The 18,195-nt window shown below is 26.1% G+C and overlaps 1 protein-coding gene across 2 annotated transcripts in view; it reads left to right on the forward strand.

The window, feature by feature from the left end:
• The window catches only part of LOC123259631 (hybrid signal transduction histidine kinase I-like), a 34,407-nt gene that overhangs the window by 8,831 nt on the left and 7,381 nt on the right, over nucleotides 1–18,195 (forward strand). The window contains exon 1 of one of the 2 annotated variants that reach the window (XM_044720248.1): nucleotides 10,648–10,911. The exons of the other annotated variant lie outside the window; for it this stretch is intronic. The gene's annotated coding sequence lies outside the window, so the exon portion shown is untranslated. Of the gene's footprint in view, nucleotides 1–10,647; nucleotides 10,912–18,195 lie in introns of those variants that run through there. 2 annotated transcript variants of the gene reach the window in all.

The following is an 18,195-nucleotide window of genomic DNA, read 5'->3' on the forward strand; positions in this document are numbered from 1 at the left end:
AAACCGTTTGTGTAGAATTAACATAAATTTTATGTAAAAAAAACATCTACACAAAATTTTATGTTAAATTTTACGAAAATTTTTTTACTGTGCATGTTTGTCATAATAATACGAGTACATTGTTTAAATATTTAAAAGCAGCAACACCTTTACCTTTACCCATCAATCCAACTTTGGTACGGTAAATTTCTCCGCTGTCATGTCTGGCTCGGTTGTTGGAAAAGTAATCAAAGTTAATTCCTGAGTGTCAACTATTTTGTTAAGTTCCATATCGAACCATCGATTGTTCTAGGTTTTCAAGATCAATTTTAGATAAAAAATATCCGTTATAATTATAATGTATAACAGTATTTATTAAAAGGAAAAACTTACGAAGCTAAGAATATTTTTGAGAGCTATTAACCCTTCAGCACTCTCGCAAAACGATTTACTATCATTACTCGCGCGATGAGAAAAACTCTCACGCCTTTTGTGGAAGCGCACGCGTGCTTATAGCCCCTTTAATTTAAAAAATCTCAAACAAGATAAATTTTTTAAAACAAAAAAAAATTGACTTATTTAAAAATAATATTTAATAATAATACATCCAAACACAAATGCACTCTTACGGGAACCTCCGAACCGTACCGATCAGACCCGATTTTTTAAATTCTGACCCTCCTACTTTACTATTGCGATGAGAAAATATCTCACAGAGTTAATAAAATTTATTTTATTTTTTTATAGTATAGAACAAGTAAAATAATAATATTGCAATCTGAAATAATATTAATTTTTTGGCAGATAGAAAAAAAATCACATAGTCATTCCATTTGAAATTTGAAAGAAAATTTGAGTTATTGATGAGCGTGAGAGAAAATCTTATCCGAACAAAAACAGTTTTACTGTAAAAAAAATCGCGCCAAGTCCACGTTCATAAGACTATTAAGAAAAAAAAATTTCTTATTTCTTTACAAAAAGATATAAAATAAAAAAATTAAAAAATCCAAGTAACCGATATGATTGTATTTGATTTTCGGAAATTAAAAAAAATTTTATTGTAAATTTGAAAATTAAAAAAAAATTTTGGAACGTATTTAGTGTGCGTGGTTGCAAAATATTTTACTTTTAATGAAATTCGTAAAATCTATTTACTAGGACTTTTAAAAAATTGAAATACACAATGACGCACACCAAGTACGTTCCAAAATTTTTTTTTAATTTTTAAATTTACAATAAAATTTTTTTTAATTTCCGAAAATCAAATACAATCATATCGGTTACTTGGATTTTTTAATTTTTTTATTTTATATCTTTTTGTAAAGAAATAAGAAATTTTTTTTTCTTAATAGTCTTATGAACGTGGACTTGGCGCGATTTTTTTTACAGTGAAACTGTTTTTGTTCGAATTTTAGTATTTTTTGTAATTATAATAAAAATTTACAATTGGTACCAACTTAAATCTCGCGTTGGCTGCATTTTTTATAGCAAACTATCCTCTTGAAGCTACAGTTTATGCAAAAACAATTCCAGCGCACCCTGGTGAATGTCGATGCAAGCTTTGAAATGTATTTTTTTAACTGTAGTTTCCCATCTATTGGAAGATTACCATGCATTCTCGAATTATTTAGTCTGTGGCATGTCACTTTTTACTTAGAAAAAAAGTCAGGATCGAAATTTTTGAGCTTGCTATAGTTTGTGCTGATAAAATTTAATAATTTCAAGTAGATTAATTATTATAATTGAATATAATTAATTAATATCAGTAAAATAAAGCATGAATTATTGTTATAATATAAAATTTAGGAATAAGAAGTACCGTAGAATTAAATAAAATTTTGCAACCTCAAAATACCGTTCTGCTTACAGTAAACATAGTCGGTAGTCTGGCGCTCCGTTTACAACGGATTTGAACGGAACTTGGCGCCAGATTCTACCGAATCTGTGGATAGCGAGAGTGCTGAAGGGTTAATCCGAGCCATAAAATCACCCAACTGAAGTTTTTGTCTTTTGACAGTCTTATTGTGTATAAAAGGTCGTTTCGAACAAAATAAGACTTGTTCAGACTTGAAATCTTAAAATGAGGCTCACCTCGCGCAGAGCATTTGTTATTTGAGGATTAAATGAGATTTATCCTAAGACAGCTTCGTATTTTTTAGAAGTAAATGGGTTTGGATGTTTATAAATTCTTATAAAATTTAAACAAGACTATCCTTTTGGTAATTATTAATCCGGTTTCTATAAATGATGACACCGGAAGATTTAACCTCGATAGAGTTGGAAATTTTTCCAATTATGTGTTATAAAAAAAAATTCACGAGAATAACGTTGATCGATTTAAAATTCAATTTTATTTGTAAAATAGTCGTTTATTTTTCTGAAGAAATTTTCATACTCCACAGTAATAAAATTGATTTTCAATTTTTGCTCTGTTAATTAATTGAAAATAAAATCTTTTTGTTCAATTAATACATTTTTTTAATCCATTTTTTAAGTATGTTTGTTTAAATATGAGGTTTCTTTCTGTCTAACTATTTACAATTGCTCCAAAAATTAAACAAAAAAATTTACTATCATAAAAAAAATATAAAATCATGAAGTCACAAATTCTGGTAAAAATTTTTCTAATATTACTAAATTTAACCAGAAAAATCTCTTTTAAAATAAAAACATGCCTGTTAAAAAATTTCCTCATTATCTTAATTATATAGGTTGATATTTGACATATAACCACTCTGACATGTACAAAACAAATTAAATAAATTTTATCTATTCTAGAAATTGAATATATTTAAAACTATTCTGATAACTTATCATTATGAATATACTATCTTAGAAAAGCACATGAAACCTGAAAAGTTAAATTAAAGTCAACAATTTTTCAATAATACCAAATTTAAATACAAAAAATAAAATTCCATTTGATCATATAAATTCACCGAAGACAATATTTTTTCTTATTCTCTCAATTACATAGATTATATCAACGATAAAAATAATTTAGAGCAATAAAGTCTTTTCTAAGGCACGCAATATAAAAATTTTGTTGAACCCAAGTCTCACCATATACTTTAAATGCAAAAATGATCTATAAATTTTAGTGGTCCGGACAAAAATAAACTCCTCATTTACGAGCTTGTAAAAAAAGATATAATTTACAAAAAAAAAAACATCAACTACCCTACCACCGAACTTAAAAATTAAAAAACGAAAGTGTAAGGCATCCCGCCTGCAAATCCGAATATATATATATAGCATAAAATATTTACACATATTTTAAAACAACGTAAACCTTATTTTATATACTCCTTTCGTTATTTATTTTTCTTTTTTCAGTATTTTATCTTTTCTCTTTTTATTATTAATATATATGTATATATGTACGTATATATACATTAACTTCCATTCTCTTGAGTTTCTTATTTTCAGTCTGTTGAAATATACCGCGATCACCACCTGGAATCCAAGAGAGACTTGAGCAGCATTCCATTGTCCAAGAAACTTCCCACCGCAAATCTCCAATCACATCATGCGATATATCAGCGGACCTTTTATTTACACATTGCATATACATATACATATGTATACATAATAACACTTTTTACATCACTCCTCAATGCATCGTCAAATCATCTATACTCAAGAGTTATTTATAACGACTTTATCTTGTATTGACAATTAATTAAAAGGCAAACAAGTCCGCACGATTGGATAATAATGGAAAGTGAGAAAATATTTCTATGCAATGTAATATAATATAACAGAAGAAAATTATTAAACTCGGCAGATGGTGTAAGGGGAGGACTTTAGTCAATACATATTATATTTCATACTTACAAACGCCTTATCTTCGCTTAATTTCCTCTTTATTTAACCGAAAATCCCCCTACCGGCATTTCCGTTACTGGAATGCAAACTTCCTGGAAAAAGATGATTGTACACTGTAAAAATTTTCGGTGTAAAGTTGGACCCAGGGACTGTTACACCGCTGTGTAAGTGTGAAATGTCGGTGTAAAATTTCCTCCGTGTGAAATTTTCACTCGTGTAAATTTAACACGGTGTAATTTACTGTTTTACACTATTCCGTGTTATTATTTATAACTTTGAAAATTTAATAACTATTACTAGCAGCCTTGCAGTCTCTATGTGACTGCCGTGACTTGTGAACTATAAATAAATAAAATTTTGGTTTCTTGAATGATGACTTTTGTTGAATTGCACTGTACTTTTTTAACTATTGACGTTTCTAAAGATATAAGCTCATCCCGATGTTACACTCATCAAGAATCTTCATTTAAGTACCCACATCATTTTTTCATATATTTATATATATTATATATAGGTATGTATGAAAAATATAGCAAAATGCATGTGGGTACTCAAATGAAAGATCTTGATGAGTGTAACATCGGGATGAGCTTATATCTTTGAAAATATCAATAATTACGAAATGACCTTGTATCTCGTGAACTATTGACATTTTTAAAGATATAAGCTCATCCCAATGTTACACTCATCAAGAATCTTCATTTAAGTACCCACATCATTTTTTCATATATTTATATATATTATATATAGGTATATATGAAAAATATAGCAAAATGCATGTGGGTACTCAAATGAAAGGTCTTGATGAGTGTAACATCGGGATGAGCTTATATCTTTAAAAATATCAATAATTACGAAATGACCTTGTATCTCGTGAACTATTGACATTTTTAAAGATATAAGCTCATCGAGACCTTTCATTTGAGTACCCACATCAATTTTTCATATATTTATATATTTTATATTTATGTATAAATGAAAAATATATCAAAATGTATGTAGGTACTCAAATGAAAGCTCTTGATGAGTGTAACATCGGGATGAGCTTATATCTTTAAAAATGTCAATAGTTCACAAGATACAAGGTCATTTCTTAATCATTGATATTTTTAAAGATATAAGCTTATCCCGATGTTACACTCATAAAGAGCGTTCATTTGAGTACTCACATGCATTTTGATATATTTTTCATATATACATATGTGTAATATATATATAAATATATGAAAAAATGATGTGGGTACTTAAATGAAGATTCTTGATGAGTGTAACATTGGATGAGCTTATATCTTTAAAAATATATAAAAATATATTTACCACTATAAACATTCGCATTTTTATCAATAGACTCTAATATAGAATCCACCGTATAATTAGATAAATTTTTAACAACTTGAATATTAACATTCTTTTTGCAGACTTTCCAATGATATTAAGATTTACGTTGGAATGATTTTACTCCGTAAAATAGCATAATATAAAAAAAAAAAACATACTTTTAAATATTTATTTCTACATGTTTATATTTATAATTTAATATCGTACAAGTCTGAAACTAAACAATCAAATTAATTAATGAGAAATTTTCAGGAAATACATTTACACGCTTGGTGGTGTAAAATTTAGGATTCACACCATTCAAATTTAACATTACACTTAGTGTGATTTTCACACCGTTCGTGTTAAAAATTTTAACACCGAATCATTTACACCACACCGAGTCCAAAAATTTTTTTACAGTGTACAAAACAAATAGATTGTTTTTTTGGAAGTATTACTAATAATATAGGCATTGTAATCGTATATATACTCGATTTTTACTTGTATACCGTTTCTTTGGTTTTTACAAGGCTGAGTAGACGGTAACTGTCGCATTCAGCGAGTGCGCCACCATCCTGTCTTTATACTGTCCTGTTTTTATACTACGTTTGGACCCCAGCACATCCCTTTTCACTTCTGTATTTCACTGCTATAATCAACCTTATTTTTTTCGCACATTTATTCTCAACTTTTTATTATCACTGCGGCTGTGGACCGACTTGTGCTTTCTGTACTGTATTTACCCTATTCCTCACCCCTTTCTATCGGTTGTTGGAATAGTGGCGATGGGGAAACCACAGAGAAAACCCATGCCAGTACAGTTCGGCTACCGGAGCGACCCCCGACGGTTGGTGTTGGAACTATTCGAACAACCGTCGGGGCCCGAACCCTCGCCTCACGGCATGATGTGCAAGCGAACTAACGGGATAATGACTTAGCCCGCTCGGCCATCATGCCACTTGTAATCGTAATTTATGTTTTATTATTTTTAATATTATATGGCTACTTACATAACTACAATATGATACAACAATTTATTTGGGGTCTCTTATCAACCAAATTTTATTTAATTTCTTTTAAAAAGTTTCTTTTAAATTAAACCGTAAATAATTATGATTAAATCAAGATACTTCCTCAACATTGCGGCTTTAATTTTTACAAAAATCGATAAATCAAGTCAAAATACTTATTTTTAATTTCCTAATTCGAAATTTATGTAACATAATTTTTTTTTTAACAAGCGCATATTTTTTTTTTTTTAGTTTATTAAGAGTGGATTAATTAAAAAAATTAAATTAGAAAAATGTTTTTGTTTTAATTATTAAATTTAAATAACAAATATTTTTTTAATTAATATGATTATTATCAAAGATAATTTTCATTTAACTCCAATTATTTAACTCCATTTAACTCCTTTATTATACTGTCAAAAAATTAATTTAATTCAAAAGAAAAATCCTTAAACTAAGAAATTTTTTTTGGTTTAAATAAATTTTATTCGACTTTTTGTCTTTCGTCACGAGAAAAATTTTTCTCTTGAATTAAATTAATTTTTTTTTGGTGTAGAAAAATAAGTTAATATATATTGATATATGTTGACTTGCGACAAAAAAAATCAAATGAAAGATGATATTTAATAATAATAAATCATTTATTATCTATTAAAAATATCTTACGCAGTATTTTCATTCTGATAAACTATTTCACAAATATTAATTTTGATATTGAAATTAATCAAGCCTAAATAAAATGGAACTCTATATCTATATAATTTATTAATCTATTTTTTAGCCTTTCATTAGAAAAATAAGTTTCATACATTACATGTATTAAAATACTTTGAATTTTGTCAAACAAATAATATGAGACAAGACATATTTTACGCAAATAATTTATTATCTATTAAAAAATATCTAATGTACTTCGGTTGATAAAATGTTTCTTACTATAAAAATTTTAATAAATTTAATTAAGTTCAAATAAAAGGAATTCCCTTATCAATGATATGTATAATTTATGAATCTATTCGTTCATCTAAGTCAAATAGTTGTATAGCAGTATCAGTTGAAAATATATCCAGTAGTGAAATAGTGAGCATAAATAAAAGTTGTAAAATACTTCCTGGAAGCGTAAAAACGATTAGGTTTCTGACACTAACTCGAGAATATCTCGTCCACGATCGGACACGGAAATGTCCGTTCGACCTTGACAAAACTACCCATTACTTATATAGGTCACCGTTTTTTTTATGTGTTTTAGTGATAAAATATAAATTCCTTTTTAATAGCTACTGAGAAAGAGTTAATTAAATTCTATTTCATTTTATTTCACTTATCCATTTGATTTTTATGTCTTCTAATTAAAACTATTTTACGCAGTAAGTTAATTGAGCTAACTACATTAATTTATTTTTATTGATCGAATTTTTAGATGTACCCGATGCGTTTCTCTGAAAGTATTAACCCTTTAATTATTTTACTTACTAAGTACACTTATGCTTTTTTCGCAGTCTCCAGTAATTGAAATTAGAGTTATTTTATTTAATTTACGGTTCTTGGATTTCATTTTTGATGACATATTTTTCCCACGCAATTTTTTATTTATTTACTAATTATTAATTGTCGTCAAAAAAATAATTTTTTACTCCGTATTAATTAAAAAATTATTTCCTAAATATTTTGATAATTAACTTGCAATAAAATTTTTTAATTACACTCATAAAATTTTTTCCAATTATTTAATTATCGCTCTCTTAAAAAAAAAAATTATTAAAATTATAAATTTTTTAATAACAAAACAAAATCAATAAAAATAATTTACAATATCAATATGTGATTGGAATTATCTGAAAATTCATTCATCGATTTAAAAATTCCAATCAATAAACTAAAACAAAATACTTGAGATTTAAATAAGCGCTGATTAGACAAAATGAACTCGTTATCCGGTAACAAGAATCCTTTAATTAGTCGTTATCAATCCTCGATTGCAAGACGTGACGTTGATGAATAAAAAATATTTTTTCGTATCTTAATAAAGATCTATATACCTACATATAAGTATCTTGTTCTCTTTATATTACTTACACATCAGCAAACTTCTTACGAGTACTCTTAACATCTATCTATCTCTCAGTATGTATACTGTATATACCAATCATGAGTAGATCTATATTTAGAGACAGACAAGAATGCTACGTGGGGTTAGTCAGATGGAACTCGATTGCGTTCTTTTAAAACACCATCCTTTTATACTTATCACTTTTCTTTTTCTGTTATCATATACACTTAATACTTTATTTCTTAATTCGTCTGTTCTTTTATTTTTATTGTTATTATTTTTTACCTTTTGCCATTGCACACTTACACTACGGTTTTTCCGCGCTTCAATTAAATTATATGTACATATTATTTAACTTCTCAGACTTTAAAACACTTTTCCCACTACTTCAATCAATAAAACCTTTTATGTTTATTTCCTGGTCTTAATATTGTACATTTGCATTGAAATATCATAACACTAGTTACTAATAATAGCAATTGATTTTTAGTGTATCCGTAATAGGACATACTTTTATACGGTCATTATACTCCTTATCTTTAAATATGTTCAGTTATAGTATCGATTTTTACCGTCGTTTTAATTTTTTTTTTGTATTTATTTTGTTAAAAATTTTATTAGCTTTTTATCGATTGTCCACAAGTAAAGACATATAATTAAATTAATAATTTCAATATTCCAAAAATACAAATTTTTATATCACAAATTATCAGCAATTATTATTGGGAAAATTTTTCAAAGACTTACTTTTCATGAAAAACAATAAAATTCATATTAACAAATAATGTTAAAAATTTTAAATAAAAATAATTTTTACTAATATTTATTTATTTTTGTTTTCATATTTTATATTTTATAAATTTTTCACTATTTAATTTGTTCAAAAAAGTTCAATTGAAGATCTTTGAAGTGTCCGCTTGATCTTTTTCAAATTAATTTAGTAAAAATTAATTTTTTACTAGAAAATTAATTAATTTGTTAATTAGTATTTCTCAATACAGTTTATGCGAAGTTATCTTAGAGAAACTTGAATATTCTTGTTACAAGATAATTTTGACTTCTTGGAAGAGAATTTTATCCTTACTAGCAAGATTTTCTCGGTCATTAAACCTTTCTTACAGTGACAGCTTAGAGAATTTAAACACTTTAAAACGAGATTAACATAATCCACTTTCCACCCTGACAATAATTAATGATTAGATTTAAGTTTGACAAAATGTGTTACAAGAATTGAGTAATGATTTAGTATTTTTCTGAAAATTTTACATATTTTAAATTATTCTTGTCACCTTCCATGAATCACAAACTTCAGTATTTGAATTTATTAATTATTAATAAAATATATTTCAAAGAATAAATAAAAATTTACTGCAATTATTACAAAATTTCAATTCAAAATGTTTTAAAAATTCAAAGTATAAATTATAATTTAAAATAAAAAGAAAACAAATAATTTTTTTTTTTTATTTAATTAGTTACTTTGGGCAATTCCTGGTATAATAAAAAGTTATTAATTATTTTTTTACGACGTATAATTACTTAAACTTTACTAGTTATTGAGGGAATTTTGAAGTTATTTAATTGATCAACAATCAAAACATTATTGGTAACTTGCAAGTTGTCATCATTGATAATAAATCAAGTTCCAAAAAATGAAATAACATGAAGTTTCTTCGAAGTACACGTGTCATAAATTTTATAAATTACATTCTCAAAAATTGACTGGGTAATTTTACAACGAATTAATTTAAAAAAAAAAAAATTCTCATTAATTTTTATTATTTATTTCTTAAAATTAAAATTCACAATAAATAAATAAATTAAAAAATCAATCAAAAATGTCATTAACATTTGAAAAAAAAAAATAAAAATAATTTTAAATTACATACAGCAGCATACAAAACAATTTAAATGTCATTAATGACAACATACCTAGCTACTTGCAAAAAAAAATCCAAGTAATTTACTTTCTAATTGCATATTTTACCTCCATAAAACTCGGCATCAACAATGCGCAATGATTATCGTATGGCCTTAATTAAATATTACAATTTTTTATTACGATTATCTGAAACTAAAATTCGGTAGTAATTAATTATTTAAAAAAAAATACCATTAATCATAATTAAACACATTTATCAGAATTAAAAGATTCTAACAAAAAATTAATTAAATAAAAAAGTAAACACACACCTGGTTAATTTATGTATAATTTATCGCATAATGAAAATTAAATCAATTCAACTTTTTCATTTATTTATTTACTCATTTTATCATTATCATTATCATTATCATCATTATTATCTTGATCTTTTTTTTTTTTTATTATACATTCTCCGTACTACACGTAGTGTTTCTCATTCTACTCCCTCTCTTAATTTCAAATAATTCTCCCCACTCCCGCCACAAGCAAAAGCTGCGCGCTCACTCGAAAAATTTCAAATTCATTCACTGCAAGTCACATCGCAATCGTCAGTTGCCCGCCAACCTTCGGGCGATAAACGTATTATCATTTTGACATTCAGTTATTTAGAATATTATTAAACTCCAGTTTTAATAATAACAAAAACATAAATAAAAATAATAATTATAAGAAAAAACAAATTCGAATCGTGAATATTTCTGTGTACAAACTTTACACAAACAATTGAAAATTTTTCACCATTTAGTGTTGATAATAGTGCAGTGTCTTAATCAAAAGGATTAATTAAAAAATATTATTAGGTGAGCATTAAATAAAAGTATCTACTCGATATTTTAATTAATAACTCCTCTGGAATGTTGAACTTATTATTTCTCAACACGTTCGCATTTTGTATTTTAAAATGTCAATTGAAGCGACACGTTGTTGAAATTTTAAATTAAATTGTTATCAAGTATCAATTATTAATCATATATACATGCATATGTATTTAATATGATACAAATAATAATAATAATATCAATATATAATTAAAAACTTACCATGCATCAATTTAAAATTTAAATCACTTGGCTTGAAAGTCATGTACATTTTTTTTTTATATAAATGTGCGTGGAAGTGTTTAGGAGTGAAAATTTTGTGTCCTTTAACATACATATCCGATGAGTCCTATTTTTATACATATATGATATGTATAATGTGTATAAACATATTGAAAAAAAAATAACAGATGCTTCTAAAAGTATACTAAACATCTGGTATTAGTTAGAATTTTTTAATGAATTACTTTATTTGTCGAAAAGTTTAGAAAATATGCAATTAATTTCTTTTTTTCAACTTTGTATTGAGTTATTATGATATATATTTAAAATAAAACAAGTGTGATAAATTTACTGTCATAAATAATAGAAATTTCAAAATTTTTGGTCAAAAGTGTAAAAATTCAATAAATTTCTGCTCTTTTTATACTTAAAAGTCATATGTGTTATTAAAAACTTTTTTAAAAAGAAATTATTAAAAATTGACAGTGTAAAAAATTTCTGTAATTTATTTTTATTTGTTTATACAATTATTTTTTAAATATTTAATTTTTTATAGAACTTATAATTAGATTATCTCAATAATTTTTTAAATGATTTATTATTTGAAAAATTTCAATTTTTTCCAAACATTTTTTATACAAAAATAAAATTTTTTTTTTAATTAACAAATATTTGCAATTTTGACAAAAAAAAACACTAATTAAATACTGGACTATTGGAACTTTATTTATAAAGGACAAAATTTTTATATACTTACACACAAGTATAAAAAAAATGTATGTGTATATATATTTACCCAGTTTTATTTGAAATCATGATGATCCCAAGAATGAACTTTCTCTCTTGGAAAATGAAACGACAGTGTAATATTTCTTGAACTCTCCCACTAAAAATTTATTAAAAATATTATTATTATCATCATTATATTATCTTAGTCTTTTATACATCTTCGGTATACACAAAATATACATGCAATATTGTATTAAAAGTACATACTGTGCTGTTTGGTTTTAAAACGATGTCGTTTGAGTAAAGCAACGGCTAAGAGGCTCTCTCCGCATTCCTTTAACAGTACATACAGACAAACACATATTTACGAGCATGTATACGTACACAACGAAGACTACTTGTATATTGCGAGCAAGGCAATATACAAGTACACAAAGAAGTTGAGTACGAAAGTTAGCGATTAATTCTGGATCAAAAAATTGAGAATCTTACACTCCTGCAACTTAACTTGCAATCAACGGTAAAAAAATAAGAGTAAAGTAATAACAAAAAGAAAAGTAGTGAGTATACCCTTGTCTTGTTGTCTTGTCTTATTATTATTATTTTATTTTGTTTTTTTTACAACGTTTGTTCTGATAATTGTTGCCGAGAAGTCGGACGCAGGTAGCCAGCAACAAACGGTCCTTTTTCAGAGTAGCCAATACTGGCTCTTACTCTACACTCGTGATACATACAACATAACACACTCACACATGATCTGTATGTGCACTCTGGTGTCTGGGGCCCGCTGATTTTTACCCATAAGCCCAACGACCCTGCATTCAAGCGAATGCTGTAAAGATCTCCGGCTCAAATAAAAAAATCTCATTCTAACGTTTCCTTTTTTTATCCTCCTGGTCTTGATTGCTTTTAGCTTTTAACATAAATTGCTTTCATTCGAAAAATTTTTAAATTGAATTTTCATTTATTTTTTTTACCATCCAGCTGCTCCTTTTTTGGGTTTGATCTTTAATTTAATTGTTCTGCATAAACTTCACTTTTGGAGTCGGTAATTTTTAATAAATTAAAAAAAAAATTGTAGAAAAATTTTCAATCTGAAAGTTTTAATATTTAGAGAAATTTTATTTATTCTTTTTCACGAAAAAATTGTTTCTAAAAATAAATTTTACTTAAACGTTTGAATTTTCGTTAAGATGCAGATTAAATATAACCCTCATTACTTTTAATAGATCTTTTAATTTCTTCCTCGAACAATTAATTCTTCCAAGAAAATTTTCGATAATGTACAAGTAATTATAAAACTTTCTAGAGTTTAAACTTCGTGAACAATTTAATGTATAAATGTATTAATTGTATAAAATATTTAAAAAAAAAAAAAAATAATTCTCCCTAAAAAATTCAATTATCACTATAATAAAAATATTAAAATTTTGAGTTTTCAAATTCTGAGAATGAAAGTACCGAAAAAAAACCAGTTAGAATAATTTTCTTGAAAAAGGACAATCCTAAATTTTTATTCTTTTTCGAAGAAATGAAAAATCCCAAAAGAAGTCATGGGAACCTCAAATAAAATACATCAGAATTTTTAATATAATATTTAGAGACTCAAAATAAGTTTTTTTAATCATAATCACTTGACATTTTCTTCGAGTTTAAGTGATAAGATGAGATAAATGAAAATTCGCGCGTGAAAGCGAATAATTAAAAAAAAATATATTTTATCTTCGAAGCTGTATATATGTGAAATCATTACAGCATTCCATACGTTAATGCAATACGAGTAATGTTTACTGGTGGTTGTTACTTTAAAAGTATCTTCTCCATATCCATAATACGGGTATGAAACTGGACGATAAATATTGTCTGTGTCCAGGTGTATCGGTCTGACTATTACCAACTACCATACACAACCAATAGCTCTTGTCTATTCTTCATTTTATTTTTATTTTATATTTTATAATACTAGCAGAGTTGTAAATCTTCTCTTTGGCTGTAACCGTCGAGCCTCTACTCGCGAGGACTTTTAATGTTTAGAGCTAAGTAGAAAAGAGAAGAACTTACTTTAACTCTTCTTAACTTTATACGCTTTATTTATACTAATCTTATTCTATGTACTTACTATGACTCATTTATGTACGTGTATATGATTACTCGCAAATTTCTGTATATCATACATTAAAAGTGTGTATGTTACCGAAGATTGGGCGAGGTTAGTTATGGTAATGTCGAAGATACATACATTATATTTCGTTCCTTTTCTTCTTTTTGTTTTCTTTCTTGTCTTCGATTCTCCTTTATATATTTTTTTCCTGGTATACACCTATATACTATGCCGGTGAAAACTTCTCTCGGAAGGATCGACCTTTAGTTACACTCAATCACCATAAATGCAGTATGTACAAATATACGTAAAATCAACCGGATAGAACTCCCTAGAACGTTTTTTTTTTTTTTTGTAGCAGGTATAAACTTTTTGAATCTTTCCTGAAAAAATATAAAATAACACAAACCTAGCACGGGCTTTTGTTACTTTTCCGCGTATTCCTTTTTCTTTATTTTACTTAGCATTTGGTGTTACTGGAAATTGCAATATTTTAGTTTCTTTTTTTCTTACCGTGTTACACGGAGAGAATTTTTAAGTAAATATCCTTTTATCATCTGCTTTTAAGTACCTTAAATGCAGTCCTACCTGGAAAATGTCACATTTTCTGTCCATTCTCCGTTTATATTACATCCAATCTCTTTTTGTATTTTTTTAGCCAAGATTGAGGTATTTTTAACTTTACAAAAAAAAATTTACAAAAATAATTTAATCAGAAAAAAAAATGTAAGTTAAATAAAAAAAATTTCAATTTATTAATACATTGTCAGAGAATAAGATGATTAAATTTTTTAAGAACATGTAGAACAGGTGAATATTTAAATTTTGAACAAGATACTGACCAATTAATTCTTTTATTGATAGATTGATTCTTTTATTTTTAAATTTAATCATTGAAAAAAAAATAAAATAATAAATAAATAGGTAGTGTTCGCGCGCGTACAACTGACATCTCAGGAACCATCACATATTTAAGTAAATAAACTTTACTATAAAGAAATTACTAATAAATGTACAACCGATATAATCTTTGAAATTGGTTTAATTTTTTTGTTATTCTTTATTTCAGTTTAGATTACTTATAAGACGAATTATTAAAATGCAGCTAGGTTAAAGTATAAAATTAAATATCAACAAAAAATTTCATTTACTTTTTTATATAAATGCAAATTTTATTTGACTTTTTATTGAAACATAAAATATCCTGTGGTTAACTTTCACTTAGAAATTACTTGAAATGACAAGACAAAATTGATTAAAGATTGACCGATATAACAAGAAGAAATTGTCATTTAAAAGTATTTTCATCTTAAAATTATTAGCTTGATCGTAAATTTACTAAGAAAGAGGTAGTTAAAGATTTCGCGGTGAAAAAAACGATTTATCATTTCGATTAGTTTCTTAAAAAATAAAAGCTAAAGACTAAAAAGTTAAAAACAATTCCAATTGTCATGGTAGTAAAATAACAATTTAAAGTAACGTGTTAACAGGAGCAGGTGTTTAGTACCTTGAAATATTACAATAGAAAAATATTCAGGTAGCTGAGAATAAATAGGAGTGACCTATTCTAGTTTTCACGAGAAAATTTCCTTCCAAGAATAGTAAACTATTATAACATTGTACTTGCAATGATTGTTATGTGTCAAGTTCAATAGACATTGCTGACATTAACTTGTCTGGTGCAGTTAAAGAAATAATTTAAATAAATTACGTAACTCCAGAATCGGTCTTCATGTTTTGAAAATTTCATCACAATTAATTTTGTTTTTCAATACATATTAATTAACCATATTTTTATTTATAATACAATGAATTAACATAATTTTTTTTCTCAATGGTAATTTTATAAATTAATTTTAAAAAATTGATTAATTTCTGACGTAACAAGCAATCTGTAATTTACTCTCCACAGTAAATACTCTCCATAGTAAAAAAAAAAATTAAAATATCTAATTGTTGAGTGAATATCGAAAAGTAATTACCTGATTACCCGATGAAATTAGACGTAATACAACCTACAGTACATGATTATAAAGTAATAAAATAATAATTGGATTTTACTATAAACAATTGCCCAGCTATTCCGGGAATTTGAGATGGTTTTACAAAACAGTTATTTCCGCCTAATGCAAGTATTACACGCCAAGTTGCACGTGCAGTATGCGTTCATACATGTCAATTTAATGTATGTCTGTTATAATACACACGCGTTTATGTATCCGAGTACTCTTTAACAAATGAATAGAGTCATTAACAACATTTCAAACTCTAGCGTTAAAAATTTGTTGAATATATGTACTGAAGACATGGATAGGATGTATGTAATAATAGTAATAATAATATTTAATACTGTTGCACTGTTACGCGTAAATATTTACCAGGGAATTTGAAGAGGATGCGTTCATAAATATTTTCACCGAATATTATAGTAGCGGAAAATATTGGAATTTAATATTTAGAAAATATATTAGTTTTGTTCTATGTTTTGCATTCTTAGAATTTTTTTTTTAATTTAATGTCAATGTTTGTAGTTTTGAGTTCTATTTTAAATACAATAAAAATTATTAGTTAGTATTGTACTTAATATTGGTAAATTTTTAATTAATAATATTAGAGCCTCCCAATCCTTCAGTTTGAGGTTATTTTTATTTAAAATTTTAATCATAACATTTTATCAACAATTTTTGCCATTTTTGTGGTTTTCGATAAATTAACAATGAAAGTTATAACATAAATTCACTGAAAAAAACAAAATGAACTAAAAAAAATATTAGGATCAGAAAATGCCAAGAGTTGAATTTAGATTTCTACAATTACATGCCGAGTGCTCTATTATTTTCATTACCGGATTAAAAATTTTCAATAAAAATGACGTCAAATTAAAAAATTAGGATGGCTTTTTAATAGTAAAAAAAATTAAAAATAATGTAAAATTTTCATTATTATCATTAATTTTTTTTTATTTTATCATTTTTGTTATTTCTAACTAACGTTAGAGCAAAAAAATGATTTAACATGTTTCTAACAATAAAAAAGTCAAATTACAATTAAAAAAAAAAAAAAATCAAAGTGAAAGCCAGTAAGTAATTTTGTCATTTGTAATGTGACCGTTACTTTGAATAGAAACGAGACCGCGTAATACTTGGAATAAAACGTTTTTAACTAAAACCATTCGGCTTAAAGTTTTAAGTGCAAAGAATCAGTGAAGAAAACATTTAACAAGAAGTAGCCTTGTATAAATACACTACACCAAAGAAGAAAAGTAATAATAATAAATATTTACAGTCTGCTTAGAAAAATAAGTACAAGAAAATTTTTTAGAATTACTTACTGTACGTTAGTTGGGCTGCACAGTATTAGCACAAAATAAGATAAAGAGAAAGAGGAAAGAAACCAAACCGGAATTTTATGGCTACTCCGAATTATCGAAATTAGTTTCCGGAAATTTTTATTACATTCCTGTCTACGTCTGCCTGATAGTCTTTACTCAAAAATTAAATAAATCCTGTACTGTACTGATGTATAAATATTATTTGTACATATTTATGTACGAGCAAGCTTTTATCTTACTCCAGACTTTACTTATATTACTAACCGAAGAAATTTATTAACATAGACTTTTTAAAGTTAGTTTTAGTTTTAGTTTCTTAAAGTTACGGATAAAACCATAAACCATACAATGTCAACGTTGATTTAGTGCTGTTAAATTATGACTGACATATTTTTTAGTTTTATTTCAAAAAGGCTATAAAATCGCAACATTTTACTTTTAACGATTTACAAATTCGTCGAACACTAGGCATACTTGATAAAAATATTTTTACAATGTAAGGTAAAAGTCCCAATAGATGATCATATACTGGTACGTGATCATCTATTGGGGCTTTTACCTTACTTATAAATTATTTTCTTGTGTAAAAAAAAGTCCTAAGACAGAAAAAATTGTTATTATTGTTTAATAAAAATGAAAAATTATAACAAAAATTTATAAATAGAGGCAATAATTTGAACTTTTATTATCAAATGCATAAAAATAATATGATATAGTAGTACATAGGACAATTAAACTATGAATTTAAAGAGTTAAAGAGATGTCAGTGTTTATGATGTGGAGCTGTAAGTACTTTTAAAAAATAAATATATAAGTACGTAATGCTAGTGTGAGTACACACATGTACTCATATACATTACGATATGGCCACGATAGACTTTTA

Source organism: Cotesia glomerata, linkage group LG2, assembly GCF_020080835.1.
Source record: "Cotesia glomerata isolate CgM1 linkage group LG2, MPM_Cglom_v2.3, whole genome shotgun sequence".
NCBI classification, from domain to species: Eukaryota; Metazoa; Arthropoda; class Insecta; order Hymenoptera; family Braconidae; genus Cotesia; species Cotesia glomerata.